Source organism: Aricia agestis, chromosome 19 (assembly GCF_905147365.1).
Source record: "Aricia agestis chromosome 19, ilAriAges1.1, whole genome shotgun sequence".
Classification (NCBI taxonomy): Eukaryota; Metazoa; Arthropoda; class Insecta; order Lepidoptera; family Lycaenidae; genus Aricia; species Aricia agestis.
Window position 1 is genome coordinate 2,457,899 of NC_056424.1, and position 16,367 is coordinate 2,474,265.

Here is a 16,367-nt window from a genome sequence, read left to right on the forward strand (position 1 = left end):
CGCCTAGCGCTATCGGATCCGAGATAGACGCCAGTGCGCAGAAGCCGCCAGGTGGGTCAAATTTAGCACAGCGGGCTTTGTTTGAAAATAGGTTAGCAGCGAAAGTGTTAAGGTGGCTTTCGGATCTTTGCCGCGAGCGACCGCGACCGACGAAAATTCTAACGAAATGCCACTTTATGACATAGGCGATAGGTTTCATTTTACTCTACCAACTAGCTTTTACGCCGCCGCCGGCGGCAGCGTGGGTCGCCACCAAAATGTCAGTAGAAAATGACACTTATATTCTATGTCATAAAGTAGCATTTTATTTGAATTTTCACCGGTCGCGGTCGCTCGCGGCAAAGATCCGAAAGCCACCTTTACCATTAAGCACCGGAGCTACTTGGGAGGAATGTGCTTGAATGTCCAATAGATCACTACGCTTTGTGGTTGATTAATTATTATTGATTACAAATACCCAGTAAAGTGGCAAGACAAGTAGCTCTCTACTCGGTAGGTGTAACGAGGCCCTTTGCGATGTCAGGCAAATTAATGGGATTCTATTGCTTCTCAAAAACATTTATGTATGCAAAAGAGTCGAATAGGAAGCGATATAATATTATGCCCCAAAAGAATATCGTTCTTTGGCAAAATATCTCAATTCTCACCTAATCATGTCAGTGGGAGGAGACTGAAGAAATATTTAACAGTTTTCACGCAAAGCAGTAATTTCTAACGCACACGTAACTACATTATCAACTTTCACTGAGAACAAACGGTGCGTTATATAGCGACAAAAACCAACTATGATACCGTCGCGTATGAACGCGTATGCTTGACATTCGCACGTGAAAAATAATTACTCAGCTCTCAGTCAGCAAATATTTTTTAACGATGAAAGAAAGCGGAGGAAGCTTTCAACGCGTATATTTTTGTCAAACGATAACCGCGAACGGTAATGCCCGTTTTCACCAACGCCTTTAATTTTATCAAAATCTTCATTAAATTGAAGTTTAATCATCATTAAATGTGTCCGAGAGCGGTCGTAAGTGTCTTCTATCGTCGATAAGGACATCTCCTTCACGATTTCACCAGAGTGTCTAATAGCTTAGGTCACGCTTATAATAGTACAAGTACTTATATGTCAAAAACTTGTTTATCTTCATAACCTGACCTCAAACCACCAACCTGTGTTAGTGAAAACAGCATCATGCTAAGGGCTAGTGTAAATACATACATAATATGTACATAGAGACTACAAACAATAAACCAACATATTATGTTGGTTTATTGTTTCTAAAAGAACAATAAGTATAAACCAACATATTAAATTCAGCGCGAACGTGATTTTTATCATGATCGCAGACTGTTGCTGCGATAATATTAGCAATCGTATTTTGTAGCAAGTAAGATTAATTTAATTATTGCTAATAGGCATTACCAATTAATTATTATTCCTAATGCTTTTTTACCAACACTATTCATAGTGTACCTCAGAATTTAAATGTTTATAAAAAAATGTGACATCACTCTAGTCCCTAGTCACCTTAGTGTTAATAATATGAGAATTTCGCTAAATATTTACCTCAACAAAATGTTGTTTACATCGCATATTTTAATTTAAAAATAAAAAGGTGATACTAGGGATTGCAAAAAACGGATTTTTAAAAAAATCCGGATTTTCGGTTTTTTTCATCCTCAAATCCGGATTATCCGGATAATCCGGATTTTTTGCAATTTTTAGAATATTTTTGATAAACAGCTTTAAATGTGAGTTATTTTCTTATTATTTCTTTACTTAACATTCATTTTAAAAGTGCAAAATAAAACGTCTTAAAAAAAATTTCATTTTTCATAAGTTAGCGATTTTCACATGGGTGTAAAAAGGAAGAGAAACAGTATCTGGTACTTTAAATATTATTACCGACTTAATTAAATACCTTGATTTTTTTAACTATGTATTTAAAAATGGTAAATTTTAGTTAACAAGAAAATCCTAAGTAACCTCTGCTTTATCGATGACTTCGTAATTTTTGCGCCTACAACCGTCAGCCGCACATCATCAAACTATGCTCCAAGATCTGCAAGCCTAGAGGTGGAACTTACAAAAAATAGGTCAAAGATACAAACAATGATCTACAGTACGAGACGTACGGTCGAGGTAGACGAGCAAGGAATTCACTATGTCAACGAGTACTTGGGCCAATAATTATAGTTCTACGAGGATCTGATGGCAAAAAGTGAGAATTGGAATTGACTCTAGCAATACCGGGGTAATTGGAATAAAACATTTTGATCATTTTTTTCCTTATAGCGGCTGATTCTGTGTGTGAACGTGCAAATATAAAAATTTATCCAATGATCACGGATATTTTTTGCAAATCTGCCATCCAAATTTGCCATCAGATCCTGGCAGACCTATAGTTTCTTATGACAACAGAAAGGCAGAAAAACTGGTCCATGAAGAATGGTGACTTTCCAATCTTCCTGAAGCGCAGACTTGTTGATATGTGTATTTCACTCGTCATAACCAACGATGCGCAAACTCTATCATTTGCTGATTTACGATTTACAAAACTTCCAACTCGGGGTCTGCCAAAGAGCAATAGAGCTCAAGTCTCAACAAAACAAAAAAATCTTAATGTGCTCTCAAACTAGAATCAGAGACGTAGGAATCAAGACGGCCAAGCTAAAGTGGCATTGGGCTGGTCACGTTGTCTGCATAAATCTAGGCTGGATATCGACTGAGTGGATATCTAAAGATAGCGCTATGCTGTGAAGGTGTTTTTTTTCCTCCGAAGGCAGATTACTGTAATCCTGACGTTACGACGATCCATATATCGATATATCCCGCCTGCACTGGTCCATGGACCAGTGCAGGCGGACTTAACGGACGTTGTTCGTAGAGTCCACATCCTGAGGATGCTCCGGTGTTGGGGCGAAACGCGCGTCGAGGTTTTCAACCTGCATGGTGGTGAGGGGCCTTGCACGGATTTGCCAACATTATTGCTTGTGTGGTGGTGGTGTTTGCAAGTTCTTGCATGCGAGTGTACGCATAGGCAGTGTGGGAGGAGGGAGGTGCTGTACGCATGCCTATGCGTACACTCACTCATTTACTTAAAGGTGGAAGTTATTTTCGCGGAATATTGCTAAAAATAATAACAAACTAAATTTAAACTATGGATTTCCGCAAAGTAACGCCTGATTCCATTAACAATCCGGATTTTGAAATTAAAAAATCCGGATTTTTAAAGACCCAAAAAATCCGGATTATCCGGATTTTTCGGATTTCGAAGTATCCGGATTGCAATCCCTAGGTGATACAAACTCTTTTCAACGTGCCGCTGGAATATAGCGTTTATAAACTCCGCAATAAGACTACATACAAGGATAGCACTTATGTTTTCAAATTTAATAGTGCCAATATATTTACAGCAAAGAAAATAACAAAAATTTTGTTTGTGAGGTATCAATGGCTTTTATTAGATTTGATTTGTTATGGTTTAAGCCTCTGTAAAAGAGCATAATATAATAATAATTACAAATGGTTTAGAGACTTATTCTTCTAGATCCGTCTTTACTAGAAACTCGGTCAAATAGGGCATGGTTACAACTTTTTCCTTTTACTTGGTTAAGGGTTTGATAAGACAATGATCGTAGAAGGTTCTGGGCGGCTCAGCGACACCTATCGCGGCCAAGGCGAGCGGTTATTTTAAACGTTTGAACTTGATTCTTGAGTAACCGATTGCGGAATGCCAAGATGTGTGCCGTTTTTAAATAGAATTGAAAAAACTCTGAGATGCTATCAATTTTTAAACGTGTGCTGGCATATTCAAATTCTAGGCAGATTTTCATTTGGCAGCGGCAACTAGGAATGTGTTTAGTTAATGTACGTTTTAGCAAAATATTCATTATCCATACAGCATACTACTACTCGACCAAGGCAACTAGATGAATGTCAAAGCTTGTTCTCTCGCACTTACGCACGTCGCTGGCAAATGACAATGCATAAGTGCGAGAGAGCATGGTTTGGCAGTCGTCTAGTAATACATAATATTGGTCGGCTTGGTCGAGTAGTAATACATAATATTATCTATATATTAATACGTGAGCCAAAAACTTTGTATCCCTTTTGACAAAAAATGGGGAAACGTAGGTGAATGTAATTTTGCACAGTTATAGTTTATATGCTGAAAGAGTGCATCGAGTTAATATTATTTTGAAATTATGCTTTTATCATACATTTTTTTAACAAATAAAACATTACACACGCTAGGAAAAATGACAGATTTTTGAGTGACAAGCCTATACATATACGAATTATACTATTTTATTTATGGTTGAGGTCTGTTGACAAGGTGACAAATTGAAAATGGATTTTAGTTTTTTTTTTATTGAATCTTAGATACCTACTATTAGACAATGCTTACACGGCCAGTCTGAGATCAGCTGAGTCCCAGAGACAAGGGTTGAAAAAAATACGATAGTCAATATTTTTTTTACAAAATATAGGTAAGTAGTAGTCCTAAAGTCGTTGAAACTAAGGTCGAATTTCGACCATTGGGCGGTCTCTAGTAAATGTAAAAGTGTGTCTATCTGTCTGTCAGAGCTTCACGAATCACGCCTAAGCCGCTGGACCGATTTTGCTGTTTGGTAATGAAGAAGAGTCCTGGGAAAGGACACAGGATACTGTTCCTCCCGGAAAAATGCACTGTTCCCGCGCGATAACCGAATTATGGCAACGGAGTCGCGGGCGTCATCTTGCAAATTATTCTTAACCCAGGTGGTTTAGAACCATCAATAGACTAGTATGGCACTGTTCCAACGTACTCGTTGTTTTTACAAATTACGTAAACTTTTCACGACCTTGAATATTTTCGGAAACCTTGGCGACCGACCCTGACTCTTCACCGTTCATTACCTACTTGGCCACTTTAAAGTATCACATAATAGTTATTATGAAGAAAAAACTCTGCAACCATTGTTTATCTTGGTAAAAGGGAACATGCATCCTTCAATGATTCACTTTTTTTATTTTCTAACAGATACACCAACAAGATAATAATTATGATTATTATGAAATAACAGGAGCAGACAGATGAGATGAGAGAATAACATTTGCCAAAGCAATTAAATCCATCTGTCACTTTCACACTTATAAAAATTAATAATTCTGGAAAAAGTTTCCAAATTCCCAATAATTCGTACGGCGGCGTAGCACCTGGCGCAGATGGTAAACACTAAACACGAATGTGACGTAAACACAAATGCGCAGTTCGGCATCGAAAAACAACACCCAAATAGGTCAAGTCGATTAAACTAAATAAGCTGATTATTACCCGAGGCTATGGTTTGGAAACTACGAACAACGTCCGTCAACTTGACAGACGTTGTTCGTAGAGTCCACATCTTGAGGATGCTCCGGTGTTGGGGCGAAACGCGCATCGAGGTTTTCTGCATGGTGGTGAGGGGCCTTGAACGGATTTTCCAACATATTATTTATTGCTTGTATGGTTTAGAAACTCAAAGTTTGAAACTACTGAAAATCGCTCCGTAAAGTTTCTCAACTACTGAAGCCTTCTAAGACCGTATACGGGCAGGCTGATTTACCCAGTCACTGATCGTGATCGTGACTTCTGACGAACCTATGGGCACATAATATGGGTATGCTCAAAACGGGTTCCAGTCAGATCTCTCCATATATGCGATCCTTCGATCGCGGAATTGTTGTCGCGGTCACCGGTGTCCTTATGGGGCTTGACAGGTTAGGCTTCAGAACTTCAGTAGTAAGAAAGCTTTATGAAAGAGTTTTTCATAAGTTAGGAAACATACTAATGTTTGCATTAGTAAAATGACATAGCAATTGGTTGTGGTTGGGGAAAATGTTACTTTATTTTATGGTGTACGGTGATGATGATTACGACAAACTCCAATAAGAAAACGCACCACTTTGCAAATCGTCGCGTATCGCATCCTTGTTTCAATGCCAGCCATTACGGAGTATGACCATGATACATTTCAGTCTGTTACTATGTTTACAGAATATCAGATGTTCTGGGAAGGTTATCACCTGCATAAATGTATCCTTGCCAATATTATAAACGCGAAATTGTGTCTGTCTACCTCTTCGTGCGGCTGAATCGAGTAAGATGGGTATGGACTATGGTGATACTTTGAAACACGGGAAAGGACACAAGATAGATTTTATTTTGGAAAAAAATATGATTCCCTAGAATGCCCTAGCTAGATTTGATAGTGACCCTTTAGCAATCGGAAACTCTGTTCTACTCTCTACTAACTCTGTTGTACTCTGTTCTCATGTAACGATTATGGCTGAAAACGGAAACTATGTCTAGTATATTTTTGTCCATGAAATGTCAAGATTACAGCTGAGCCAGTCTAGGTCAGGGTAGAACGCGTAACCTACATTAAAACGTTCAATCTAATAGTAAACTGGGTTACGTAATTAAAGTTGAGGGGTGTTTTCCGTCGGTTTAGAATTAGGCCTCTATAATACTGAGCGCATACAGTATATTCTAATATTAAATGAGAAGATCTTAAACCACTGAACAAATTTTGATGAAATTTGATATGGACATACTATAAGAGGCACAGGAAAGTTTGACAGCTTAGGCTTCAAAAAATATAATAATATGTAATATGGTTTCTACGAGCTACACTTTCGGCGCAACAAACTTGCAGATAGCGTGAAATATTTCTTGGGAATACTTTTGTCTCTGTAGACATAAACTTTTACACCTTTTTATTGTATATTACCATAACAAAAAGGAAATTTCGCTTGAATATCATCGCGTGAGTTGAGAATTAAATAAAGATGGTTCGAGAAAGGACATGACGGCCTAAGGCCATGGCATACGTGAGAGTTGAGACGAAGCATGGCCGTCGGCCACAGATGGAAAGAACCGCATAAATAAAGATCTTTGATTATATACTACACATGTGTAGTATATATACTATACTAATATTATAAATGCGAAAGTATCTCTGTCTGTCTGTCTCGCTTTCACGCCAAAACTACCGAACCGATTGTAATGAAATTTTGTATACAGATAGTCTAAAGCCTGAGAAAGGACATAGGCTACTTTTTTACTGAAAAAAAGGGTTGTAAGGGGGTGAAAATAGGAAAATTTGTTCAAATTAAGTTAGTTCCAAAAATGCATAATAGATGGCACCGTGCGTCTCTTACATCGCGCTAACGCTTGCCCAACATCTTTCTATAAAAGGTGGTATCATCATATATTCGAGTTTCGATTTTTTGTCGATTGTTATTTCTTTTATACGTTATTTAATAAGTCAGTACTTTATATTGTATACAGTGATAACCTTAAACCTATCAATGATAAATAGTTTATGGGTAAAGTTGTGTAATTGGGGGGCTAAATAAGCTTTAAAATTTGGCATAAAATATAAAGTTTAATTTTAAAAAATGAAATATTACGTGCACACTGCACAGCTGTTTTGATTTAAGGGGTACCAGGTTTTTTTTATAAAAGCTTTTGACACCAATTTTGTTGACATCGCGCGCTATAAACTGAAGTACACGCGGACGATGTCGCGGGCAACAGCTAGTCAAAGATAAAGATGTTTTGTTTTTTAGGAAACTTATAATAATTTCTTAGCAAAAAGATTTCATGTTAACCCTGTTACTTTTCATTTATAAATGAAAGAGAAATACCGTTTAAATCTTTAACCCTTAAAACTTTAACCGTAGTCCGTAACCTATCAACTTGTCCTAGAATAATAATTACATCATGGCGCGTTTTTTCAGAGAGATTTTAATTTTTAAGACAAATTAATAATTATGCATCCTCAGATATCATCTAATACGTCATTTTGAATGACCTAAAGTCTAAACCAAGCATTTTGGAAATAAATATTCTGAATAATGTTGTCATAGTGCTAACTGCTAATTAATATATACACTAGGAAGCAACAGTGGCCTCTTGAGTCTTGACTCTTGGCCAATTTCAAGGCCAAAGTTGCCAACATATTGATCAAGATCTAATCATTCATCTACAATCTACATAACATTAGTCGTGTACCACTTTTCGACCCTACTACTCGGCAATAAGAACTAAATGTGGTAGTCGTTAGATTCATCGCCGTACATGTTCTTATGAGGTAACATGAGCAACCTTTTTTGCACGGGAAGACCTACTCCACATGTCAGCGTTTTTGTAGTACATTAGTCATGAAGATAATTTCGCCTAACTAAATACATACGTAGGTACGTGACTGCGTCAATGTAATAGGATATATTACTGCAATGTTTTCACGTTAGGGCAGCACCAGCACAGAGAGTAAAGTTTTGTTCGACGTTTGACAACGTTACTGTCAAATGTCAATATTCTGATATGACGTGTGGAACATGTCGAATTATTTACTGTATGTTCTAGTAGCGCCCTCTGCTACGACCATTGCGTAATATTTAAACTTTTCCAATTTAATCCTTCGATCGTGGATTCTTGGAAATCTATTGTTGCCAGACGTCCCGATTTTTTCATCAAAATTAAAATATGTCCCGCACGGGACAGGCTTAGTCCCGCTTTTCGGGAAAAGCCCGAACGTACGTGCAGCGTGCTGAGAAAGAAAGGTGCGTAATAAAGATAAAAGTACGGCCTCCCGTACTTTTAAAACGTAAAGACTGCCAAAGAAAATTCACCCCTCTACCTCTAGAGGGGTGGATTTCTTTGGCTACTTTAGCTATTTTTTGTCACGTAAACGTTATTCTAACGCAAATAAAAAAATAAAAATATCAAAAAACCTTTGATTTTAAAACTTTTTTACATTGCATTGTCCCGCTTTTGACTGAAGAATCCCGCTTTTTTTCTCAACTTTTTTCTATTTTTTAAGGGTCTTTCAATTACCAATAAGAAAAAAAAATAGTCATCAAGCCTATTCGCCAAACATTCCTGCATCTCGCTATCGAAGTTTTCTGAGCGCGTCGGTATATATACGACAGCTGAAATGTATCACGTGGGCTTAGGCCTGACCGAGCATAACACCTCGCTCGGTCGGAAGATCTTCCTTTAGTGTCACCACGCGTTATCCCACACCATCTTACCCATATGCCTCATATAACGCGAATTTATTTTTATCACCGAAAATTGGGTCAAACCGTCAAACGCTACAGCCAATCGTTTCCGGGAGCAAAGTCCAATCGTTCCATAGCAGCTGGTCAAATATCGTTAATACAGTCGCGTCGACCGTCGTATTTAAGTGGGTAACTTGATATTGGCTTTATGGCTTTATAGCGTAATTTTATCCAACTGTTTTGCCAACACTGCTAACGGCCGTTCCCAATATTTGATCTATCTCTGGTTTTGCCCTACTAGAGATAGGAATAGCTCACAATTGACATAAAATATATGTCTCTAATGTCAATTGTGAGCTATTCCTATCTCTAGTAGGGCAAAACCAGAGATAGATCAAATATTAGGAACGGCCGTTAGAGGCTTCTTTTAAAACTTCTGTTTACGTCACATTCTTTAATTTTTTTAAGGACTACTTCACGTTGGGTCAAGAGTGCCAAGACAAACAACCATATTATAGCCACCAAGACTTTTAATCAATATAAAATACACAATTGATATTGATTATGATTCCTGAGCAATAATTAACGAATAATATTCCCGTCAAGTTACGATTAACTCCAAATAAAATGACCGACTTTCATAGTACTATTAGTTAAATATTAACTTGGATCTATGTATACGGAATATTGTATCACCACCTAATTCACTGATCACGGCATACTTCCTTAAACCGGTTTGGGGCCTCTGATAACAATTATCAGGTGGTCTACATATTTATCGTTGTCTATCTGTTTTCGTCTGCTCGTTCGCATATAAATTTCAACGTATTTAAATTCCTCTCATTTAAAATATCCTAGAAGACGTTACATTGGTATGTCGAGGTAAGAAGCGGGTCACCACTCACCAGAATCGGAACACTGAGTATATTTGGAGCATTTTTGACATAATGTATTTTGTGATGACTCATGAGTCCTTACCATTTCCGTCTCTCGTCCGTTTTCGAAATACTCAGGATCACCGTTTCTAGGTCATGATATTTTATGTACTGTCCTGTTTATCAAAGTTTTACGAAATATGAAACGACTGTCTCGCGGCTCGCCTCAACGCCCTCCTCCTCCAGTCGTGTTCCTCATGTCTGAGGGTCGTCACCTCCCTCTTCTATGACCTTCCTTCTAATGGTGTTACGCCAGCTGTTCCTATCCTCGGCCACTCGACGATCGTGGTAGACGGTGGACTCAAGTGTGGTAAGGACGCCCACACATGCCTAAATCTATTATATCGTGAATTTCAGGGTCATTAAAATGTTGAACATTATTCTCGCCAGTTTTCTGTGCTGCCGTGATATTAATTCGGCCGGCCTATTCATACCATAGGTAAAGTGTATGACGACTTTAAACTGGTTAATAGTGAACTACGGAGCGTATTTTACGCGTTTAACATTAATCGCATTAGAGAGCACGTGTCAGATAAAACGAACGCAGAAATCTTGCATTAGCACGTGCGAGAGAACTTTAACGATTTCTATAAGGGGACGTGCGCAATAAAGGAGTGAGACGGGCCGTACCGGGGCTCAGCGTGCCGCAAAAATCCGCCTCCATACAATTTGTATGGAAGCGGAAATCCGCTGCGCCCCGACACAGTGTGCGATACGCGCATCCGCTTCCATACAAATTGTATGAATGCGGATTTTTGCGGCACGCTGAGCCCCGGTACGGCCCGTCTCAGTGTGCTCACTCCTTTATGGTACTGCGAACTGATGCCGCCACCGATCCGAAACTTGTTTTCTATTATTTACTTGAAAATATGTGCGTGAGATTTTTAAGCTATTGACTGCTATAATGCATAGCTTTTTAGGTCGCCTTTGAGCGGGGCGACCGAATCAAGAAATTCCGTAACGAAAATAAACCTAACACCCGAGCGGCACAGCAGTCGGTGCTGCGTTGCCGTGCATCGCGTCTAACATCGTTTGTTCGGACTTCGGCCTCAGCGCGCGTGTGTGTGCGTGCAATAGCTTCACCGCGGCAGTCCCCGAGTGCTATATTTTTTCTAATGAGAAAAAAAACCAAGGTTCTCTTCTCTAAAGTGCGGTCAAACATGAAACGCATAATATTAACATCGATTGGCTAACAGTTAACACATAAACTGCAAGAACAACATCCCGACACCTACTAACCTAACGGAATTTGAAGTTTGTCGCGACTATATTATATTCCGTCTCATATCGCGCCAGCACACGACAAGGTTGCGTGATGATGACGTCACGCGCCGTATATGGAAGTTGTTGCACGGGGACTGATCATGATTCATAAGATGGCCAGCCCAAAAAACACTGTACTCACCACAATATGACCTTTTGTGTAAACTATCAGAGAAGTTGAAGTCTAGGAAGATGGGGGACCTACATAGTTTGGTTGGGTTATGTCAAACCCAGCTGATAGATCACAATTAACTTTGAATTGACATGATCCAACCAAATAACATTCTGTCAACCGCCTAAGAATCAATTTCCTCGATGGTACAAGTCATTGCAGAGGGGCATAATTATTTGTTTATAAGGGTGGGTAACCACCACAGGTGAGCTAAGCTGCATTACAAAGAATATATTTTTGAGAGCCAATAGAATCGCTGCATTAACCTGACCTTGTTAAGCATTCACACTTTGGATCTAAAAACATATTTCTTGCAACATGAGACTCCGGTGAAAATGCAGCCTATGTGGCCATTATTGACATTGATTATAAATGTAGACCGCTTTGCAATTATTTTTGTGACTAATGGCCCATAATCATAAGGGGCCTGTCCGGTTGGTGACAAAGTCAGTTTGGCGTTTTGCGACTTTACTTCTATATAAGGGCAAAATGCTTCACTATGCTTTGTACTCATTGTAGTTTGTCATACCATTATTTACTTTAATTGTACATAAAATGAAAAATTTATTTCAATTTTAAATAAATATACATATTATTGTATAGTAGGATAGTACATAATTATATAAGCGCTTACAGTTTGCCTTCTTTAAAGCTTTAATAGAGGAAGCTATCAGCTTTAATTCTTTACACAGAACCATACATATGTACTATTACAAAAAAAATGAATATTTCAGACTTGGCCGTTACATAAATATTATTTTGATGTGAAAAGGTTATTTTCTTCGCTACAGCTACAGATTCTAACAAGTGTAAGCTTAGTTCACTATGTCCAGAACTGGCTACTGATCACAGTGAATAAATTGCCTTAAGTTGTATTTAATGCTGTATTTTTGTAGAACTAAAAATGCCTCTTTCAAGTACTGATATCAAATAACCTACATTGTTATCATATTCACCCTATTTTTATGTCACAATACTTGCCGTTCTTGCCAAATAGGTACGAGAGCACTTTAAAAGATATTTGACTTAGAATCGGGGTTTTCAAAATTAAGAGGGTACAATGAGGGTACAGCCAAACCTCTGAAGAACTAGTAACATTATTTATTAAATTATGAGGGTAATGTAGCTTTTAGTAGTAGTAACTTCGTAGACTCTTCACATTATCAAATGTAATTTATGTTTTATCAAATTACTTATAAACTTTAACTATAATTTTGTGGTTAACCAAGCTAATTTTAACTTATGGTGCAATAGAAGCCTGTTTCAACATGTTTTACCTGAAGCTGAACTTTTATAACTTTTGAGCACAATTATTACCTACTTTATGTGGAGAAGATTTCTATAAACATCTAAAGAATTTGTCGATAATTCGCATGATCTACTGTTATGCAAATTACAAGCAGTTTCGCCACAAAGAAGACACTGGTTGACCCAAAAAAGTGTTCACAAAGGTATTCGGAAAGAGGTTATGAGACGCCTCCGAATAAAGTCGATTTTATCATTAAAATCTTATAATTTATACACAACTTTCATATAAAAACAGTAAAACAAACTTACCCGGATGCTTCCGTGGTGGTTTTGGGATAAAAGACCTCCTTATGAGAATGGATTTTGTATTTTTCGTTCTAGGAAAGAAACTACAACCACTTTTCAATATGATCTAATGTCAAAATTCGAGAAAAAGATGGAGGACGAATTTTCGTCACCTGACGTCATTGCGCGGGAAATTTGAATTGCCAAGCGTTATTTACGTTTTGGATAATTTATAACATTTTAATGACAAAATCAACTGGATTATTGTTATAATAGTAAAGAAACTTACCTCATATATTAATTTAAGGTGAATCCACAAAAGATTTGAAGAGTTTTCTAATACATCAGGAAAGTTGATTTCAAACGGATTCCGTGCGCTGTTGCCAAACCGTTACTATTGCGTCAGATAAAGAATATTGTTCAAAAAAACACATTTCAAGACACTGAATCATAACTTTTAGCTCAGATTTGTTATTTTAGCAAATAATTACAGAATCTTTGACTCTATAAAATATAAATAACTTGGGTCCCTTTTAGTATAATTCACAGTTTTCACACAGAAGAGTGGCAACGTCGCGAAACTTCAAACAAAGAAAGTTGATAAAATTTAACTTTTGATTTTTCATAAAATCAAGAAAGTTCAACGTAACAAATGATTAATATGCACTAAACTTACACAGTATTTTAATATAAAAAGATATCACTACTTCAATAATTCAGAAAGCTTGTTTTGTTACTTCAGAATTCGTGATATCAACTGACAAGCGCTTTGTATAATTTGTAAACAACAAAGTGTTGAGTGTTGCCATCTATACCAAAAAAATTTGGTACAAAGATTTTGTTACTTGAAGTCTTTATCAAATAATCCTCAGCATTTTTAAAGTAATGACGCCGTCCTGACTGTTAAATATTTTTAATTGCTTCGGACCGAGGACCTTGACAGCATTTTCACATCGTATAATAAGTTAAAAATTAACTTGTGAAATTTTTACCAGTTATCGGTACACTTGTATACCTAAATTATAAGTTTGTAGAGCACAATATGTTAAAAATGGGTCTGTACTCTGTGTAGCGCCACTTTCTCATAAGTTAACCGTGAGCCAACCGGGCTTCCGTACTTGGACGTGGTTGTTCTACACATAAAAGTTGACTTAGGGTGAAGCCAAACGATGCGTTATTTGTGAGTTGTGACTTGTGAGTCGCAGAATTTCGGCTGGTAGAAATTCTACTGCATTCAGTTTCATACAAAAGTGCTGCTGGATTCACACGAGCGTAATTTTGTGAGTCATGACTCATGACACAGAATAGATACCTAATAATACAAGTAGTCATGATTTGTATGAAAAGATATTTACGCGATCGAAATTCTGTGACTCACGACTCACAAAATTAAGCTCGTTTGGCTTCACCCTACAAAAAGTTGACATCTTAATATTATATTGTATTTTGACTTTATCTAATGTCCATTAGAAGTTTGATAGTGACAATGTGGCTTGAAATCGATGACTTGTATAGTATTGTGTATATTGAAGTACCGGACAAACAAAATATAGAGCAATAATACTAAATAGTTATAACTAAAAATGTATGTTATTCGGCAAATATTCGGAGACCAAGGCTGGGAAATCGGGGTGTAGGTCTACCTCCAACTAGCTGGGACGACGATCTCCGCTTAGTTGCAGGCCCATGTTGGATGCGAGTAGCAGGAGATCGGTCTTCTTGGCGTTCATTGAGAGAGGCCTATGTCCAGCAGTGGACGACTATAGGCTGATATGATAATCGGCAAATATTCTGTGTTACACATCATTCTTAATAATTTGCCCTGATGATGCATAGGGTTTTGTTGCGTGCAACACCGGAGAAAATTGTTGTAATAAGATTACGATAGATGGCGCTGATTCAGAAATAAAAATTTTATAATACAGTTTGGGATGGTTTGGGCTGTCTACTCCACAGATTACTAGTATATATTTGGTCTACTCTGGTTTGGGGTAGTTCAAGGAAACTGGAAAGTTATTTTAAAATTTTCAATATAAAGTGTACCCCCCGTTTTTGCTATGTCCCTCGACTTAGTGAATTTATTTTTCGGAAAATAAAATTAATGCCTGAAGTAATGGGTGGAATAAGAATTAAGATTAAGAAAGGAAACAATTTGATACAATGTAATTTATTTTAAATAGCCAATTATAATACAGTAATAAGATAACTACGAACTTATAAAAAAATTGCTTTAAGAATATGCATACGTGATTCCTATATTATAACATAGTTAAACAATAAAATAATATAAAAATTTTGCTTACTCGACTAACACTTGTTTCCGAATGTTTTCTGACAGAAGTTTATAACTTCACTAGAGCAATAGATTGGCTAACGTTTTGACGTTACGTAAACTAAACCAATCAACAACCTTATTGAATAGATAAACTTCAGTCAACAAACCTTAGAAACCAGACATAATCCTACAACAGTTACAGTAAAAAGTAAAAGTTAAAAAAATGAGTGCTGGCCAGCATACAAAGGTGTCCTTAAAATTAAGACGAGGCAATAATAACGCGAAACAACGCGGCAGCAACGCGACACGATACAAAACGTTCTATGAAACGTGAAATGTCGCGCCGCCGCGCCGCATCGCTGCCGACAAATTTTGCGAAGTGTGGTCTCACTGCGCGTCCACTGGATCGGAATCGGAGCGTACGAAGCGTACGGAGCGTGGTCATTTACGAAATGCCGATGGGGTGCGTCCACTGCATTCGCATTTAGCTATTTAGTTTTTTTAGTCCGTCATAGTCTGTTAACGTGCATTTGCATTATGGAGGATAGTGACGAGGATATTGTTGTAATTAGCTGTATTTTGTCAGAAGAGGAAAAGAGAAACAAGAGGAAACGAAATTCATTATTTGCCCAATTTCATCCCAAATATTGTCTCTCCTCAGTTGGTTATGATAATGTTGATGTTTTAGATTGTAAAGTTCTTCATATTTTTCCACTAAAGTAATTAAAATATCGTTATTCATCGTGAATAAGTATTTATGTAGAGTCGTCGCGTCGTCGCAAACACGTCAGAACTTTAAACCATCGGAGTCCGAATAACGCGTTCACTGCGGATGACGTCATCGGCATAAATACCAGTCTCAGGCGCAGAAATGCCGATCCAGTTGACGCAGTACCATTAGTAACCAATACAAAGCAACAAATCCGTACGCTCCGTACGCTCAGATTCTGATTCAGTGGACGCGCAGCTTTAAGGCGAATTTTCGCTAGCCCATAAAAATGACAAAAAATTGCTCTGTCAGCAATTAGCAATTAGCATTGCTACTTACGACTACTGTAATAAAGTATCAATAAGTTTTGTTACATCTTGTAGAGCTTTGTAAACAATTATAACAAAATGAATGAGATGAAACGTGAGTTGAAGAACAAGGTAACT

General features: G+C 37.5%; 1 protein-coding gene across 4 annotated transcripts in view; it reads right to left on the bottom strand.

The window, feature by feature from the left end:
- LOC121736860 (cyclin G) overlaps positions 1 to 13,684 on the bottom strand; it is a 39,108-nt gene extending 25,424 nt beyond the window's left edge. Inside the window, exons 1-2 of one of the 4 annotated variants that reach the window (XM_042128323.1) lie at positions 13,614 to 13,684; positions 13,227 to 13,331 (exon numbers count right to left, since the gene is read on the bottom strand). The gene's annotated coding sequence lies outside the window, so the exon portion shown is untranslated. The other 3 variants (XM_042128322.1, XM_042128321.1, XM_042128320.1) reach the window with 3 other exon arrangements.
- Positions 13,685 to 16,367: the final 2,683 nt, after the last annotated feature.